Source organism: Aythya ferina (genome assembly GCF_964211825.1).
Source record: "Aythya ferina genome assembly, chromosome: 12".
Classification (NCBI taxonomy): Eukaryota; Metazoa; Chordata; class Aves; order Anseriformes; family Anatidae; genus Aythya; species Aythya ferina.
In genome coordinates, this window is record NC_140308.1 from 16411979 (window position 1) to 16432053 (window position 20075).

The 20075-nt window shown below is 41.9% G+C and overlaps 2 long non-coding RNA genes across 2 annotated transcripts in view; both read left to right on the plus strand.

Annotated features, from left to right (window-relative positions):
* Positions 1 to 4679: 4679 nt before the first annotated feature.
* LOC311443159 lies at positions 4680 to 13137 on the plus strand. The gene is made up of 3 exons (XR_014697103.1): positions 4680 to 4945; positions 5104 to 5142; positions 12558 to 13137. It is a non-coding gene; the product is annotated as an uncharacterized lncRNA (long non-coding RNA).
* A 2977-nt stretch (positions 13138 to 16114) lies between these two features.
* The window catches only part of LOC311443335, a 46592-nt gene continuing 42631 nt past the window's right edge, over positions 16115 to 20075 (plus strand). Inside the window, exon 1 of the long non-coding RNA XR_014697228.1 lies at positions 16115 to 16195. This is a non-coding gene — a long non-coding RNA (uncharacterized lncRNA). The remainder of the gene's footprint in view (positions 16196 to 20075) is intronic.

Here is a 20075-nt window from a genome sequence, read left to right on the forward strand (position 1 = left end):
AAACTAACATAACCAAACTTACATTTTCTGCATTGCCGTTTATTAAATTCTACTCTGAACAAACCACAGGTCTGATTTTCAAGTACAGGTATCTAACCTTTGTGCTGGTTCACTGACTGCACATCATCATAGATGTGTAAAGAATTAACCACCTGATTGGTAATTTGCATACTCAGTCGTTTAGATGTGTTTCTACTGTGCACAGGTCTGAAAATGTGCACCTGGATCAGCAGTCACAGTTCTTGACTAAGCAGATGCCTTGACCAAATATTTGTATTTACAAAACAGAGAAGTAAATGCAGGCAAACAAAGCAGCATTATACCTATTGGCAATATTTGTGAAACCTAAAGGGTATAGTTACTTGAGACTGGTTTATTTTTAATGCTAGATCCCAGAGTGTACTGATAACAAACGTACACATTGCATTAACACAAAGCAAATAAATAATAAATCCCATGTGTTGTACTTCTCTTACTGGTGGTTATAGGTACTTAATTTTGGAATTGCTGTTCTATGCATCATGATGACCACACAACATGGATATTTAAAATTGATAAGTAACATTGCTTAATTTCTTTCTTACTCCCGATTTCTGGGAATACTAAATATTCAGCATCTGAAAATCAGAGGTTCCTTTTGAAAATTCTGCCTCATCAGCTGTTGACCAGGTGATTCTCACTGCTGCACCATATGTATGTGTGCATATGTAAGTTGGATATGCAAGCAATCCATCGATGTGTTCCAGGCCTAAATGTGTGTTCCATTACTAACAAGTATTGTGCTATTGACTTCAGTGATATGGGACCAAACATCTGTGGAGCTGCACTGTGGCATCAACCAAATTGTATCCCCCCAGCCTCGTCTCTCTTATTGTCCCTTGCCACATTCCTCTCTGCTCTGCTAATCACAGGAGCAGCCAGTGGTGGAATCTCCTCCTGAAGAGCTTCTCCTCTTCCTTACCCCTTCTTGTCCCTCCTGTTCCTCATAGTCACGAGAAAATGAATAATAGGCAGCCCAAATGTGATAGGTGTTTAAATGGAGAGATGTCCAGATATGTACATAACACATGTAAAAATTAGGCATACATTTAGGGATCTTGGGGGTAATTTTCTAGGTGCTTTGTAGCAAGGGCTACTGTAGGATTTGGTTACTACTTAGCACACTGAGGCATTGGCAGAATATAGATGATGACAAATATAATTTTATAAACATAGTTTTCTCCTTTACAGTGTTGTGGCAGATAAATCTAAGTGTTTGGGCCTTTTACAGCAGATAGTGTATTAAGGAAGCTCTTGAGCTTCAGGTGAAATCCATGTAATTCTGAGCGTCAATTTACAGATACTTGTGCTTCTATAAGGAATCAGCAGGTTTTTTTTTTTTTTTTTTTTTTTTTTTTTGGTGTGTGTGTATGTGTGTGTGCGCTTTTTTGTTTTGTTTTGTTTTATCCTAATGCAAATAAAATCCTTATCCTTCACTGCAGAAAACAGACAGAGCTTGCTAGCAGCTTTGGACAAATTAAACGTCTTTGAACAAAAATAGTAGTGAAAATCTAGTCAAAATCATGTTCAGTTCTGTTTAAGTCTGCTGAAGCTATACTTGGCTTTAAATCCAGGCTGAATTTGTTCAGATAAATTAATTCCATTTTCAAAGCTGCTGATCAGCAAAAATTAATTGATCCATGATTGTGCATCTCTGGCAGTCCAGCTGCACTCACAGATACCCTCTGGGAACCCGTGCCAGGAGCAGCGTCCACTGGATGGCTGTGAGATGCTGCAGGTGGTGAGTGCAGCCCCATCAGCACAGGCTCCATTCTCAACTCGCCTCTGTTTAGTGTTAAAAACCAAAGCAAGATTTTTCCCCTGACAATTCCAAAGGGAGAAAGAGCAGCCAGTTTTGGACTACTCTATCTCCTTGGCCCTGTCACAGTTGGTGGCATGGCTGCAGTCACTTCAGTGGGACAGGATTTCACTTCTATGCTATTAGGCCAAATTCTCTGCATAAGTGACTCCACTGAGCAATTTTTAATATCCTATTAAAAATTAGAACCAGCTTTGTAGCAACCTTGGGGATAAATAAGAGGTCATGAAGTCAGGAGAAATAATCCCGGTGATTTGAGGGGACTTTGGGTCAGGGCTTAGCTGAAGATGGGCACAGAAATGCAGCTATCTCGAGCAGGCTTATTATTTTCTCCAGTGATGTTGGAATGAGTCTTGTACAAAGAGAGATAATTCTAAGGAGAGGGAGGGACAGCAATTTTCCTCCTGAATTGAGAAAATGAAAACTGTTGGGTATGTGTTGCTATCACAGCAAAGTGTTTCTATCCACGCTCAGTGCTTCAGCATGTAAACAACTTCCACTGAAATCTGCAAAGTGACTGTGCAGAGCATCTGGGAGACCAGTCATGATTTAAATGCATTAAGAAAAATGATAATGTTATTTGACTTTGGTTAATCAATAACAGAGGAGAAATGTAACACTTTAGTTTGATTAACCTTCTGCCATACAACACAAAGTCAATGAAATCAGAAATACTTTTTCTTTTTTTTTAAAGTTTGCATCACTTACAGTGGGGGTTTCACTTCTGGGAGGGTCTTTTTTATTTCCTGACATTATCTGTATGTTTTATCTGAGGTTTGTTTGTTGCTTTAGAACAACATATTCATCCTGTGTAGACAAAATATGCACTTTGTTCAATGCCTTACTCGAGGTCAAATTCTCTTGAGGAGAACAAGTGTAGCTGTCAAAAGAGGTTTTAGTGCTTGACCCTAAGAAGCATTGAAAGCCCGGATCTCTTTTTTTATTGCTTTTCATTTTCATTGTTTGCACTTTATACTTAAGATGGGGCCTCTGCAGAGGGAAAAGACCCTGCTTTGGTATTCACTGCGAGCAGCCTTCTGCTGAAACACCTCAAAAGCACTGCAAGAATTTGGAAACTATCACCCTGTACCTACCTCAGGTGCACTATTGTAACTGTGCACTGAGGGTGCGGGCAGAGCATGGTGGGGCAGGCACAGAATGGAGCCAAGGGAAGACCCCGTGGAAGCAGGGTCACAGACACGAGGTATCTGCACGGAGCATTGTGCAGCGAGCAGAAGTCCTTCAGGTGAGTAAGCATGAATGCAAAGAAGCAGGACCTTGAATAGAAAAGGGTAAGTTGTTGAATGAAGGTAGTCTAGAGGAAGATGCAACCAATAACTTTAACTGGGTGCTCACTGGAAAGTTGGTGATACAGTTTTACATAGCTGTGCCTTACATTTCCTACAGATGGTGCTTATACAGTGAATGCAAACTCAGTGTTAGAACGAGCCATAAAAAAGCCTGAGGTTTTTGTTTAATTATTCACAATTTCTATTGTGTAATTGGAAAGTGCAAGTACTATATTACATGTTATTTTATAGAATTACAGTGCAATTATCCTTGGTAACAGTTGTTAACAATATGAGGTGCCTCTTTTGTAAAAAATGCAAGATGCATGTAGTGTTCTAACTGAACGTGAGTTTCATCTAACATATATCTGTAGTAAAGGTGGATTTCAAGTCCTTTCCATCCCACTTGGCAAGACTGCTGGCCTTATCTGCTTTATCTCCAGCAGTAGCTCCTAGCTCTCCAGGGCCATTCCAGGGGAGCCAGGAGCACAAGAGGACAGCACAAACAGATGGGCTGCGATAACACAGACCCAGGCAGCAGAGGAAGGTCACCTCTTGGAAGTTACACAGCCCTTGGTCCAGCCTTCCCATGACAGGGGTTGCTCTGGGCACTGCCTGCATGGGGCTCGAGGGCATCATGGGGAGGGGACGACACCAGCCCTTACCCCTGCTAGTGAGGGCACAGCACAGGAGTGAGCCCAGGAGAAAGAACCAAGTGTGTATTGCCTCCTCTACACGTCTTGGGATAGACTATGTACAGTATATTTTCTGGGATAGATTGCACCCTTAAGAGACCCTAACAAGGAACAGTTGCTGCCCTACCCAGAGCAGAGACTGCAAATAAGCATTTGTAGGGGCATGCCTGGCTTTAATTACACAAATCACCAGCTAGGGTTCAGTAGCCAAGGAAATATAAGGGTAGCACACTGTGGCAGCATCGTCTGGTTTAGCAAACCAGCAGCATTTCACATGGCAGCATCTCAGCTGAGCACTCAGGCAAATAAAAGTTGAATAAGCCAAGAAACCATATAGAGAAGTAGCTTTCAGGTTCCTTGAAAATACCAGAAACCCAAACTTTCCTTTTGCTCTCAAAATTATGAGCTTTTATGTGCAGCAAGAATTCCTCCAGAATTGTGTTTGGTGCTCATAAAACTCAGAATAAACATGACAGACTCAAGGAGTCCCTGCAGGGTACAACGCACATGTAGGCACTATCCAAGCTACGTTCTTGGGGGCAAATGTTACTTTGTGGTTATTCCTGTTGGTTCAGCGCTCTCATTCTTTATGCAGACTTGAGGCCATATCATCAGTCTCTGATGCCTGTTTTCAGCAAGCAGACGGTCCCAACCAGGCAATGTGGATGGCAAAGTGATTTTCAAGATCATCCCAGGAAGTCCCTGAGACACAAACAACCCTCACCTGTGAAACAGGGAGGGTAGGCTGCATGCTGGCCCTGCGCTGGGTCAGTCCTGGTGGCATGTTGGCTGCTGGCTGAGTCAGGTGTGTAAAAGTAGGAAGGAGCTGGGAGCTGCACCTGCTTTGCAGGTCTCCACTGAGCACTTCAGCTTGGGAGCTCATTTAAAGGTTCCTGTCCATCTGCTTGGAAGTGTCATGTGAGCAGGGTAACATAGGGAAAAGAAGAAAAAAGAAAAAAAAAAAAGAAGAGCTGTCCTGAGTTGGAACGCTGTGTGTTGAGCTGCTGCTTGCAGTGTTTGCAGCCTCTGGGGACCGTCATTTGAGGAGGGGAGCTGGCTGTGGCTGTGAGCCCAACCCAAGGCAGCAAAGCACCACAAAGCATGTAAGCTGCATGGCAGCATCCTTGGGCAAGCAGAAAACCAGGTGGTGGCTGGCTGTTTTTTGCCTTCAGACACGTCCACTGGAGGATCCAGATCTATGAATTTATTGCAAAGGACTAGTTCAATGCACATGCAAAAAAATATTTTTTGTCTTCTGCAGGATTAAAAGCCTTGGGAGGAGAAGGAAGGGACAGGAGAGGTGTGCTGTTTAGCCTGGAATCCTGCATTCTTGAAAACGTGGGCTGGTTGATGTTTTTTCTATTTCTGTTGCAGATCGTTAGCTGTTTGAATTGCAGTGTCTTTGGGTCATGGGCAGTCTTTTCTGGAGACGGTGCGTCCTGTGGTGTGGCACAGATCTGTCCTGGGGCCTTTGGATGTTACTGAAAAAATAAAGGGAAACAAACGTGGAAAAAGGCAGCTACTGAGTGTAATTGATTGGAAATGTCTAGAAAAAGGCAACAGATCACAGCCAACTTCCCTGGTGGTGTATTTGGATCAGTGAGAAGAAGGGTGTAGCTAACAGGCACGTTCTGCTGGCTGATTTTGTGACGGAAGTGGGGATTGGGGTTGAGGATGGGACGCTAACCTCTGCAGGCTGGCGTAATTACATCTGAGCCCTTTTTGTACAGTGCAAAAGCATATGTTCAGGCCTATTGATATTGATTTGACATGAGTTTATGAGTACAAGTCTGCTTGAATTTCATAGACTTTATTGAAGAAAAACTGCAGACATTAATAAAAGCCCACACCTCATCTAAGTTATCTAAATATTTCACGGGCACCAGTGGCCTCAGGTGCTTTTTCAACCTAGGGAGAAGTGAATGCTGTCTGTAGCTCACTAAGAGACCATTTCTGGTGTCCTGCATCCTGACCCTACCTTCTGCTTCTTGGATTCAATGATTCTTAAGTACGTGCTTAAAGTTAAGCTGCTTATAAAGTATGTTCCTGAACAGGAAAGATAATTAAGATTTGGGAACAGTAGAGAAGCCTGTAACTGCTCATAATCCATCACATCTTCCTTCAGGCCTTGGGAACAGAAATAATGAGAATTCCCAAAGGATTTATGTTTTATTTAGGTTTTTGATACTGCTAAAGATTTTGCTCCATGAAAGTGAAGTGTGAAGGCAAGTTTGTTGATTTTTATTTATTTATTTATTTATTATTTTTTTGTTAAAACTGAAGCAGCAGATTAAACAGGTGACTTCATGAACAGCTGAACCAGGTTGCTGTTATTCTTGGTGATTAATTAGAGTTTGGGGTGTTTATGTGCTGATAACTCCACCTGTTTCTTTAAAAATGCCCTCCTGGGTTTCATGTGGGGAAAAGCAGAGGGTGAATGGTGAATCCCCTGCAGCTTGGGCAGGTATAGCTGGGAGTGAGATTTGCTGGTCAGGTATGGAGAGGAACTCAGTCCTTGAAGCAGTTCTGCTAAAGTGAAACATTGATAGATGATTCCTCTGGGAGTTAAACAGCAAGTGAATTACTTATATTGTATTCATTAACTCGTTATGGTGTCACATAGAGCATTTCTGTCTTATAGTTTAGCGCCAGTGGCATTTTAGCCCTCACCTCCTGATATTCAGTGTAAAGCCCTCGGTGGCTCTGGTGCTACCGGACCAAATCCTGACAGAGGGGCTCTGCTATCTTTATGAAATAGAAGAATTACCCTAACTTGGAGCTGTGCCTCAGTAAGGCTCAGGCTCCTCTGGCTGGGAGCCTGATGCTGTCTGGGGATGTGTTAGGAGGGCTTGGGTGCTCCTGCCCTGCTCTGCACCCCCTGCGTGCAGCACTGCAGCCCTGCACCTTTGCAGCTCTGCTTAGCCTTGCAGCCCTGCCTGGATGGTAGTTAGCAATGTTGGACATGGAGAAAATGTGGGGATGTGGTTGGTGCTGAAAGAGCTGATGTCTCAACATTGTTTCCTCCAGAAGCATGGTTTGATTCACATCTTGGTATGCGTGGTGCCTCATGTTCTGAGGCAGTTAAGCAGCTATTCGTTACAAAAAGGACACTGTCCCGGTATTTGGTCACAAAGCCAAATCAATCTTGCTATGTTTTTGTCCAGTGAACCCCTCTCTTCCTCCTGATGGCATTGCCCCAGCACACCTAGTGCTGTAGAGCCCTTCCTGTGCCTCTTCACGTTGCTGTGGCATTCAGCTTTCCCTACTCCTGTTCTTACTTTTAGTCCACATTCAGCTCTCTAAAGCAATACAGGTTTGCTTAAAAACAAAACAAAACAAAAAACTAAAACCACCAGCAGCATGAAACAAAAACAACTGTGTTCATTGAAGTGTTTTGTACATCATAGATGCTGCTTACCATTTTTATTCAACTTGCATTTATAGAGAGAGCCTATCTTGGTATCTTGAAGGCACTTTTAATGAGTACACATCATGAATTTTCCAACTGCTTTTAGATTGAGAATGATTTGCCTTCTATTCGTCACAGAATCGTGTTACTTTACATTTAAAAAGGTTCTTGCACACCTCCCTGGCACCTGGGTTGTAAGTGATTATTGTAAGTGATTATTGGCCATTGTAGTTTGAAGATGGAAGTTGGCAGAATTTGCCTCAAGCCTGTTGAACTAAAAAAAAAAGTTAACTTCTGCTCAAAAAAAAAAAAAAAAAAAAAAAAAAAAAAAAGGCAAGAAAGAGAAGAAAACTTCCAAATAGCTACTTGTACTCTCAACTGAAGACCTGTAATGACATATTTATGAGCAAGGTCAAATCCTGCACTACTTGTCTGTAAAGCACCTCTGACTGCCATCCCATTGTGCTTTGCAGAATATGTTCTTAAACTGCTGGACTCCTCCTGCACGATGCTGGAAGTGTATGTGGGTTCAAAGGGTGTACTGGTCAGACTTCTCAAGGAAAATGATTGTTTCCTCATTCAATACAAAGATGAAATTTCTGGCTTGGGAAGCCTCTAGAAGAGATTTGTTGCATTCTGGAAGGCAATCTGGTAAAATGTCATGTTGTGATTGTCTTCTGCTTCCCACGCTGTCGCAGCCTGTTTTGGACACTGGAGAATGGGCCAGGTAAACCTTTGCCATGACTATTTGTAGATCTGAAGTTTGGAGGACTCAATTTAAAATCACTGCAAAATTTAAATGAACTGAAGCACAACAATTGAAATGACAATGACCAAAATCCTTTCGCGTATCTCGTAGCTCACGCTGGGCTAGGCCTTGGGTAGTTATTGATACTTTTATGATATCTTCCTCTTCATCTTCCTGTTTGTATGATGGCCCAGCCACTGTGGAGTAGCTATCATGTCATCATCTTCCTCCCCCATCTGAGTAGGAGTTCCTCTGCATTCTAAACAACCTGACTTTCTCATCCGTTGTTTCGTCTTGGTTACAGAGACAGCTTGCACTGCTACAGTCTGTTTCCCTGACCCAGCCGCAGGGCCTGTCACTGGGGTTGCAACAGCCACAGGTCCTGTCACGGGGTTGGAACAGACACAGGGCCAGACACAGGTGTTGGCAGAGCCAAAGTGCCCAACAAAGGGGTTAGAACAGCCACAGGGCCTGTCACGGGTTGGAAGGGCTACTGGGCCTCTCACAGGAGTTGCAACAGCCACAGGCCTTGTCACAGGGGTTGGAATGACCATTGAGTATGTCACAGAGGTTGGAACAGCTGTAGGGCCTGTCACAGGGGTTGGAACAGCTGCAGGGCCCATCATGGCATAGAACAGCTACAGGGCCCAATACAGGGGTTGTAACAGCCTCAGGGCCTGTCACAGAGTTTGGAACAGGCACAGGGCCTGTCACAGGGGTTGGAACAGCCACTGGGACCGTCACAGGGGTCGGAACAGCCGTAGAGCCCAACACAGGGTTTGGAACAGCCACAAGGCCCAATACAGGGGTTGTAATAGCCGCAGGGCCTGTCACAGGGGGTTGGAATAGCCACAGGGCCCAATACAGGAGTTGGAACAGGCACAGGGCCTGTCACAGGGGTTGGAATGACCACTGGGACCGTTACAGTGGTCAGAACAGCCACTGGGACCGTCACAGGGACTGGAGTGACCGCAGGGTCCATGGTAGGGGTTGGAGTGGCCATTGGGCCTATCACAGGACTTGTAGTACGTGCAGGGTCTGTCACTAGGGTTATAGTGCCATCGATTGCAGCTCGATAGGCATAGGCCAGTCCCTGGCACATTGCAGTGTCTCTCTGGTATTGCCAGGTTGATGATACACCTTTTTCAAGCATTCTAACAGTTTTTTTTTTTTTGTTGTTGTTTTTTTTTGCGGTTGTTCAGGGGTGAATTTTCAAAGCACTGAAGGTGCCCACAGCTCTGTATGCCTGCCCATATCCTTCCACACTCCCTGCCACTCGTAACTATCCTGCCTCAGGACAGATCTCTGGATGGCATTCCTAAGTAGTTGTTTAACCTTAAACAAAATCAGAAGTGCAGTCAGGAGACATAGCAATAACACGCTGCTGAAACCACAACATGAACAAATTCTATAGGCAAAATCTGTGAAAATGGGAGTTGAAGAAGATGTGAAAATGTACTCATCTGAATTACATTAGTCTCTTCTGAACAATAAGTCCAGTTGCCAAGCACTGACCAGCAGCTAGTCACCTCAAATTGGATGATTTTAGTGACCTTCACACATCAGAGTAAGACAATTTTGGTCATAACCCTGTAAAATTTTAGTTGTATTTTAAAATATTTGGAGTCAATTATTCCAAGAACAGGAATAATTGACTTCTGCTATCCACATTAAATAGATTAATTAGGAATATGAATATTAAGAAAACAAGTTTAATGTGCTGCCGACGGATTTGTTGCAAGTTACTGTGAATAAGCTTGCAAGGAGGAAAACAAGCTTACAATTTAAACATTATAATTAAATGGGTTAGAATTTGTACTGTTTCCCATTCTCATTACATTAGCGGGAATAAAGGACTTCTGTCACACATTCTTTAACAATTACTAGGGTAAAAGACTTATTTTTTCAGTTGATGATATTTTGATGATCATACAATCAAAGACAGAAAGCAGCCAAAGCTTTTTTATTTTTATTTTTATTTTTATTTTTATTTTTATTTTTATTTTTATTTTTATTTTTATTTTTATTTTTATTTTTATTTTTATTTTTATTTTTATTTAATGTAGGTTAATGGCATGCTTTATTGTCTGGACATGTATATTGTCATATACATGGCATACAGTTGTAAGAACCACGTCCCGTGGATGGGTATGTGATGGATATATGAAACGAAAACTCCCTTAAATGATATACAGAAATTAAAGAAGAAATCTTCTGGATGCTTCCCACCACAACCCCGGGGAAGGCAAATACTTGCAGCATGGTGGGGCTGACATAATTAATGGCTCCTGGGTTTCTGTGGTGTGGTTCTCCACACTTTGAGCACTTCTCAAGCATTCCCACTCTGAATCAATTTGGGCGGATTTGTGGTCAGACCACTAACAGTGGCCTTTGAATGGGTTCCTTGAAATCGGGGGCTTGGCAGACTGCTGGCTGTTCTTCGGTCTTAGGCAATGCAAGCCTGACGCCTGATGCCCAGGATCTAACGTGCAGTCTGCTCTGTGTTCATATTTAAGGACAAATGTGCAGACAGGGAGCAGTGAAATGACTTGTTTTTTAGCTAGCTATCACATATGGCTGTTCAGTTTTTGTGTGAGGTCTTTGCACAGAGATCTAAGACTTGTTTTCCAAAACTCACCAGCTGAGAATATGATGGCAGTTCTTATTAGGAAACAAACACAGCTCTATTTATGCAGAAAAGCTGTCTGTTCGTTAATGATCTTATGTAGGTAATAGCTAGCAGTAGTGATGGTAATTTATTGCTTGGAACACATTTACCCAACATACTTATATTTATTTTCAGAGAGGATGACATATACTGACTTGTTCAATACAGCTATAAAGAAATATCTGTTGTGTTTTACAGAACAACTGTCTTTATTCTCTCTTCTCCTTTGTCCCTTGAGCTTTAGAGTATGACTATTTAATTAAAGATTGAATGAGAGACCAAGTTTAATTTTTTTCTAAACAATAAACTCCAACATATTCAACAATGTCTCATGCCTTCCTGGCATTTTGACGTACGCCTGCAGCAGAGAGTCTATTGAATTTGGTATGTGACTAAAATCTAACAAAGAACACTGTCTACTGAACTCTAAATCTGCTTGGTTAAATCATTCAATGTGCTGTACAAGTTGTACAGCTGAAACTGAAAATAAGCAGAGCCCTTACAACACACAGCCAAGAAGAAGCTTGGCTAAAATTCTCTAGACATGAGTTAAAAGCTTTGGGGTAGTTTTGACAGGACAAAAACAAACTGAAGTTGTTACTTTATATGAATTCATCTTCTTTCTTTTCCTTTTTGCTTTCCACTACTTAAATTAAAACTGGGAGAAATATGTTTTGTTGGATGCTTGCAACCGATTTCCACAGTGGTTGTAATCTTGGTAAGTACATTATTGTAGTAAGAGCCTTGTTTGAGTGAGACATGGAATTAGCCCAGTATTGACATCTGTGCAGTTAGACAATAAATCTTTATTGTGCAAGATGTAAATAAATAAAAGGAAAAAAAAAAAAAAAAAAAAAAAAAAAAAAGGGGGGGAACAAGAAAGAAAGCTCTACTGAAAAATAGTCTTTTTTTTTTTTCTTTTTTTTTTTTTTTTCACCTCCAGTACATCTGTCTGACTGTACTTTGCAGGGAACACATTTCCATACATTGACACAACACAAATAATACATAAAAATGACAATAGGATTGTATGTTATCACATTTAAATAGTAAAAAAAGAAAATAGGAAGAAAAATCCATGAAACTTTGAGAGATCTATAAAGACTGCATTTCATACTAAATAGGGCCTAAAGGAATTGGAAGCAAAGAAACAAATACAAAAGGAGATGAATCTTCTAGTAACATGGTGAAACACTTTGTTATAAATCCTGAGCTAAGTATTCTTCTTTGGTCAAACTCTGTTGGAATCAGTCATTGGAAATAAAAGGTGAGGACATTTATGAGCTGTTTAATATGATAATCTGAAGCCATGTTAAACCTAAATGACCTGTTCCACATAGAGATTGCACCCTGAATTATTTTGGGGCAGTTATAATGAAAATAGCAGGTGTCATACTGTTTTTTTTTGGTCAATTACCATAGTTAATGAATGAAGCGATTTTTTTTATTACAATTTAATTACCCAAGATTGTTCAGCTCACTTTCAGCATCTGTTTTTCTGCAAGGGCCTACTTTTGACCCCCCTCCTTTTTTTTTTTTTTTTTTTTTTTTTTTTTGCAAGTAGGTCATCTAGAGCACAAAGAGTTTGCTCAAGCACAGTGCATATGAACTTCTGTCCCTAGGAGGATAGGAGATGAGCCCAGAGGTCAGTGGCTGCATTTTCCATGTTTCAGGCTGAGACTATTGCATCCCCCTTAGAGCTGAAGTCTGAAGTCTTCCTACCTCCTCATTTTTGCCAAAGCTGTTTCTCAGAAGCGTTTCTTTCCGCCAATGACCATGACTATGATGGGACATGGGATTAATATAAGTATGATCTGTGGTTTCTGGCATTTGTCTTAACCAGAAGTTTCCTCTTAACAACTCTTCTTTTTTTTTTTTTTTCTTTTCCAGAATAACTCCTCACCACTGTCTGTGCTGCTGCACCCCATCTGAAATGCTGAAGCAAAGCTATGAGCCTGAGGGTTCCCAACCTGTTGTGACCCATCCCAAACCCAAGGAACCCAGAACTTAAAACAGGACACCTGAATACCACAAAAGTGCTTCACTACTTGACATATGCATTGCAAAGTATTCTTTGGGCTCACTGTGCAGTAAATACCTGTGGCACAGAGATGCACTCCTGTGAAGAGAAGGCATCAGCTTGATAAATGAATTATTGAGTAAAACTATGATCAGACTAGATAATCACAGTGATCCCTTCTGGCCTTAAAATCTATTATCTTAATTCTCATTTACCCTGAGGCTGTTTTACCTCTCTCTAGCTATATAAATGGACCTTAAGGTTTGAATATTTATATCCCCTTTGAGGTATCTTTATGTTGCCAGAGTGATGCCTCGGTAACCTTTGTGTGAATGAGAATGAGGAGCTCCACGGCCCTGGATTGCCAGGGTGGAAGCTGGCTCAGGGGCTGGGGTTCTGCTCATTTCTGTGGTTTTCCTTGTATGATCAATACATGTAGACTGTTTGGGAGTCCTTGTTTTAATATTTTATTAACATCAATTCACTTTGCTTATGCCTTTTGTGCTGAGGATTGACTAATTACTGACATAAGCCAATCCACCTGCATTTGGCTAAAATCAGGGTATACACGTTTCTCAGGTGTTATATGATATAGTACCCACCTGAGGAGTGAAAAGAAGTCATAGAGTAAACTGGTAAGGACTATAAGCTTGGAAATGAGTTCTAATGACCCACAGCTGGACATCGGTCAGCATCAGAGGACCATGTGCCGGGAGGTTGTTCCCAGTGCCTAGAAAAGTCTGTCCAGTCCAGTCAATGCTGCAGTACATAGTAAGGCTTATGTAACAGTAATCTGGCCCTTGTGTGATGGAAACCACACTTCGTAGTGACAGTAGTGAAATATATGACTCTGTAGTGCTAGTGACTCTCAGTTGGGGCACCAGGAGCTTGCTATGAAGGTAGAACAGCTTGATCCAGTGACTACCTTTTAATGGCATCGTGGCTGTGTTGCCAAGGTTGGGTTTTCTGCACTAGACCCTGCAGCAGGATGGCCCTGATGAACAGCACAAGTGTGCACACTCTCATCACAGCTTCGTGGTGTAAACATGGTGTAATAATAAACAAAAATCATGGTGAGTACTTGGTTTAGAAGAACATCTGCTCACTAATCTGTTTTTAAACTGTGTAGTGGCTCTTCCCCATAAGCCTTTCACTTGGATGAAAAGATAGTAAAGGAGGAAAAAAAACAAAACAAAACACAAAAGAGAACTTCAGATGCTCCAGATTCCTGCTGGATAAACACTGGCATTCATCGCTTCCTGGAGCACAGCACACTGCTCCCTGCATGGAGCCCTTCACACTGTTAAAGTTGACCCAAATGCCTCCTACAGAGAGGGGCTCTTTTTGTTTCGTTGGGTATTGAATGCAACGTTACAAGCCATGACTTATGGCAGGAGAAAAGCAGACACCCGAGGACAGATTCCTCTGTTGCATAATTCCGCAGCTGAGAAATGTGCCAGGGAATGCAGAATTATGACCGAGACTTTTCCAGCTTTCCTCCTTGTTGTCTTCATGGCCCAGCAGAAAATTGTGACAGCTGTAAGTGAGGAAAAATGGAGCTTTATTGCTTTCTGGACTAGTCAGATGGCCCTTCTACAATTGTTGTAAGAAGTGAGAACTGGTGCTCTTAATGGATCTATAGCAAAGCCATTGACTTGGTCAGCCTATCTATAGTGATTGTTCTCCTAGCCTAGAAGTGCTCCCTGGGGCTCTCTGTAAATGCCTCCAGCATCTTCCCACTTGCAAATCAACAGTTGCCGTGCCTTCCTGCAGAAGTCCAGACCATCGCTATGCCTTGTCGGTGCAAGTGAAAACAAACGGGACAAGCTAAACTTAAAACTACATGTCTGGTAAAGCACCAACCCAACAGGCAGAATTTATTCAAAGCAAACAGCAGGGAATAACTTCTGTTGATGCTATTAAATTATTATTTTTAAATATGAGAATTGCCAGCCAGACCGTGACAGGGCATGTGCCCATGGTGCTCCCTCCAGTCCCCCTGCCCAGGACTGCTGGGAAAGTGTTTGCAGTGTATTCTGGCTACCTTGTTTTGGAGACTGGTGCTGGGTCCATGCTGTCCCTTCCCAAATCAGGGTGCAGGGCTCGGCAGACCAGGATTATTGGTTGTGGCAGCACCCACTTCTGCTGCACAAGCACCTTAGTGAAGTGGTGGGCTTCTTCGAGCTTATTCCTTTGGATGTCGCCTCCTACTATGCTGCATGGAGCCCTAATGTGGTGTAACTTGATGTGGGATGATGTTACATGATGCACTGTGTGAGAAAAGCCAACTTGGCCTCTCCTGGCATCAACCACTTGCTGCCGGTTCCCACTGTGGCGGCACAGGTCAGCTTTCGGATGGCGAGCAGCAGCATAGGTGTTTGGAAGAACCAGGAAATTTCCATTAAGCAAGTCTAAATCCCATTAGCAAATTTTCATAAAGTGGTAACACAGGGGCAATATTAGCCTTATTAATCCAATATGAGAGTCGCTCTTATGACAGAGGAAAGTGCCAATAAAAGTCTTTTATTTTGTACAGGCTATGTTCACTTGTGTGCCCTTAGTGACGGGATGCAGAATTCTGTTCTCACAGAGTCAGTTCAAAGCTTTGGAGTACAGGGGATGAACATGAAGGTCATGGGCCTTGCTGACAAACCAGGGATCAGGGCTGTGGGGCTCTGTGGGCTCGGCCAGTCTTCAATCTGAATAGAAAAATGGGCTGCCACCTATTTCTGATTTCATCTTCAGATCTTAAAGCTTTTTATACGAAGATATATTATGAAATAAGCCCAAACATTTGTGCATTTTGCGAGCTACTGGCTTTCCTCTTGCTTGATTGCTTTGCTTGTGGTATAAAACTTGTTCTGTAGGCTGCACCACACGATCCCAGCTGAAATGGGAAGCCTCGCCTGGACAGACAGTGGGTTGCTGGAGCAGAGGGACTGTGTGTGGGGCAGCTCCCTGCCTGCCTATGTCTCACCACTGGCCCCATCCCAGTGGGTCACAGCAAGGGATCCAGCCCTGCCAGCAGGGAGCTGAACCCTCTACCACTGTGTGCTTCCCCCCGTTCTGATATCCTGCCATAAATTCAAGCTCATGTACAAGCAGACACCTTGAGGAAGGCATACAATGAACAGTATTCGAGGCTCCAACCCACATTCTGCCCATGCACAGAGCATCAGCTGGTGCCAAGGCAGGGTTTGCTTTTTATTTTCTTTTATTTTCTTTTTAAAACCCAACTGCTGCAGTCATTAATTCCAGCAGTAGGTATTGCTGTGGAGGAGGACTTGTTAAATCCCAACAAATTTAATTAGGTGCTGGTTTCTCTTCACTGTTTCATCAATTAGTGCAAGCACATACTGGTTTGTAAAACAATCAATAGGGTGGGGTTTTAATCACTTAAGAACATTATTTATCCCATGGTCAGCCAGGTGGCTTGTGTTTATAAAAGGGACTTGAAAGCTGTAGGACTGCTTCTATAGAGCAGTGCGGCTGGTTCACCATGTGTCATGTAAGTAATGCTGCTCACGTGAGGACGTGCTATGCAGTTTTGTCAAGAGATGTAGATAAATGCTTCCTAGAAGTAATCAGTTTCCTTAGTTTTGTTCTGCATAAAGAGTTTCCAACTTTAAAGACTCTTTTCATGAACGGGAAAATATGAAATCAATTCCATTTATCTGAATGAATCTTTCAGCAAGCTCTGGATTTAGTGTGGGGGCACCGCAGGCAAAATGTAAAAAATGCAGTAGCATAAAAATGATTAAAACATGATGAGCAAGGTTATAGAGATAAAAAATGAGATGGAAGGAGTTGGAGAAGTGAAAACAAGAAATCTGTTTGATACTAAAGGGTTTGTCTATTTTTCATGTTTACTTCTTCTGTGTTCATAATTTCTTCTCCATCATCAATCATTGTCAATTTGAAAAAGTACTATACTTAGGGTCATTTATCCAGGGCTATTGGAGGCTAAAATTATGCAGTTTCAGTCAAATATACATGAATAAAGACTGTCATTTCTGATTAATGACATGTGACTTCAGTGTCTTACAGAATCATCTTGCCATCCAAGCTTTACAAAAAGGTTATTATGTAAGGCCTTTCCCATAATATTTCTACTTTTCCTCTAAGAACACTGAAAAAGCCATTTTGTTCATGTTAAAATCAGTGTTGATATCCCTTATTATTCTGGCAGTAATTGTTCCTCAGGCTTTGAGATTTATCCCAGTGTAAGTGTATTTTTGTGGGGCTTTAAATTGCATTACCGAGGATGGTCACCAAGCCTGTGCTGTTTCATAGTTTACTTTTATTTTAGTTATGAAAGATAGCTTGGCCTCTTGTTTGAGGGGAAAAAAATAATCCCTATAAGACACTGAATTCATGTAATGTGCTTAAAAAAAAGAAAAAGTACTGCATGTAACATTTTCACATTAATTGCTCTTTTTCGTGATTCGCCGTTTCCCTCAACCCTCTGTGCATACTGGTGCCCTTGCATGTGCTCATCTAAGAGAGGAGCAGGAATGTGAGTTTAGAAACTTGAAGGAAATGTCACAAAGGTGAAGAAACAGAGAGAAGAAGGGGCAAGGTGCTCTTGCCAGGGCTGCAAGTGCCTATGCCTAGGGAGCTGTGTGCGTGTTGGAGTTGCAGGGAGCACTTTGAGGTGCTGAGCATGCTGCATGGGCTGCTGCAGCCTCTCAGCTCCCTCCTGCTTTGTAAGAGGACTGTGTGTAGCAGCCATTGTACCAGCTCCCTCATTTCCAAGCAGTTTGTGCGCTGTAAGACAGACCATCCCTCTCACAGGAGGGCTATGCTTTGAAGATAAAGGAAAGCTTCTCTTTACTGTTTTGATACCCATAGCAGGAGAAAGGTTTATGGTTATGCTGGGGGCCCTGAAGTCTCCAGGCACCCCCAGACGATGCTGCAGAGGTCCCCCTGTACTGCTGCATTGCTGTGAGGCCCCTTCTTCAGCTCCTCCTGTTCCTATGAGTAGTGTTAGTGACTGCGGCCCTCCAAACTCCCAGTTCTGGAGCAGCTGTGATAGTGGTCAGGATGCAGCTGTATTTATTAGCCATTGAAACCTCTTTTGTTTTTTCATGGTGCTGTTGCTGGTAACAAGTGCTGCTATATCAAAATATATAAGGGTTTCTTTTTTATTCCTTGAGTGCTGTTAGCAAGATGCACTCCTTCACTTGGGAAGCCAGAGAACAGGGGAAGACTGGGTGCAGGACAGAGGGGGTACCACAGGCACTGAGGTGCTTGCTCTCCCCCATTGCCCATGCAGCTGAGAACCCTTAGAATGACATTTTGTGCTCCCTGGTGCTCAGAGGAAAAAGTCCACTGAGGAAATACTCCTGTCCAGCACCTTCCCCTTCCCCTTCTTTTATCTCTATACCCTGACAGAGATGACTCGATGCTAGCCAATGGTATGATTGCAGGGTCTCTGTATTTGAGCTTGCATCTTCTAGAAGAATTTTCTGGTCTTAAGCCTCCAGTGTCAAAGCCCAGCAGAGCTGCAGGGAGCAGGCTCATAGGGCCCCTGATTGTGCTGCTGCCCCAGCTGCAACCCCTGCCCTGGGAGCCCAGGCTGCCCCTGTGTTCAACCTGCCGCTTGCTACCTGCTTGTGCGCACGGTAATAAAAACAGGCTCGGGATAATCCTGTAGAAAGGCCTAACAGCCAGGTGAATCAATATTTATCATATCATGGCTGAACAGAGCTATTGGCCCAGTTTTTTTTCCCTTGAAATCTCTTTATTTATTTATTTATTTATTACTACTTATTGCACTTTTTACTGTGGTTTATAAGATTGGAATTTGTAATTCATGTGAATTCCACATGTCAAATGCAAGGAATGACAAAAGCAGGGATTATAAAAGTAACTAACATGTGGAAAATAATAAAAAAAATATCTCTAAGGCATAAAATCATATCTATATTTCTTAAGAAGATTAAGGCAGAGCTTGGTGTTATATAGATAGACAATAGATTTTACACTTGTATCCTTGTATTTTGTTTGTTCAGATTACTTCAACTTTATGGGAAACTCTTTTACTACAGCTAGGTATCGTCAATGAGCTAATTCAATAATCTCTTGCCATCTGAGATGTTACGAGAATTTGTTCATCCAGGTCCTTTACCATGTCATTCCATGATGTGTTGCTCTGCTGGTACCTGTCTGTATCTATCTGTATAAGTGGACATGTGTTTCAGGAGATGGGCTACGTAGGAACTGCCTTGAGAGTTTGGATGCTGTCAACACAAATTTATGATTTCCTTGCAAATTAGCCTATGTGATGTACATAGAATCTCCACTTATTAATACATATACCTATATTAGCATCTGAAATGTGTATGCATGCACATACAAAATGTCTATTATGTGCATTAGCATTAAATTACAAGTGGTATTAATGCACAAATTTACCTGGTGGGAAAAAAACATAGTGCTTTAAATGTGAAGGTCTTGCTAGAAAAACAGAATACACAAAGGAAGAGAAAATAAAAACAAGGGGGAAAGGAGGAGGAAAACAGATCATGGGGCAAGGGAAAAAGATCTTGGTGATCAATAGACAACAATGGTAAGAGCAGTAAGGAATGTGCAAAACCTCCTATTTGCATTGCATAGTGCATCATTGTCCTATTTTATGTGACTTTTTTTCTCTGCAAATCAAATGTTATCTAGAATCATGGCGTGATATAGTTGAACCATCTCTCATCCATTATGTTTAAAGACCACAGCACAGGGCATCTGTAATATAAGGCTGTACATATTTCTTGTGCTTCTGATACTATTAAAGCTACTTAAGTGTCATGACGTGTTTATTTATGAGATCATCAAAGCCACTTAATAACTTTCTCTTGGTTACTTGTTTACATCTGTGTAATACAGAGCCAGATTGTGCAGCCCACAGTCACATCAGTGAGCACTTAGTCATGCAAGTTGTGCCACTGACATAAGGGTTTCCCAATCTGGCCCATAATGTATCAAAATACGTGAGGCCAAGGTCTTATCACTTACAATCATGTAAATCTGGCTTTAATCCTTTTAAGCTCTGAGTTAGGTACCTAGATATAAATCAGTGAAATTTCATTGGCTTCAGTGTTTGATTCACTGGAGCTATTCTGATTTACGCTGAGAAGATCAGGCCCATTAGATTTGCAATTTAGAAACGCATTTGCTCTGCTGCATGTATAAACGTTAGGATAGCTGAAATTAACATTGCCACAAAGAAGGTTATTTTCAATACTAGCTATTTAAAATATCTCTTTGCACAATATAAACAAAGAATTGTGTTAGAGTTAGAAGCAAGGAGGTTTAAGAGTCACATATGTTTTAACCTTTACATTGGCTATGAGTACATCAGTTCCTACAAGATGAACTGCATTATAAAGTAA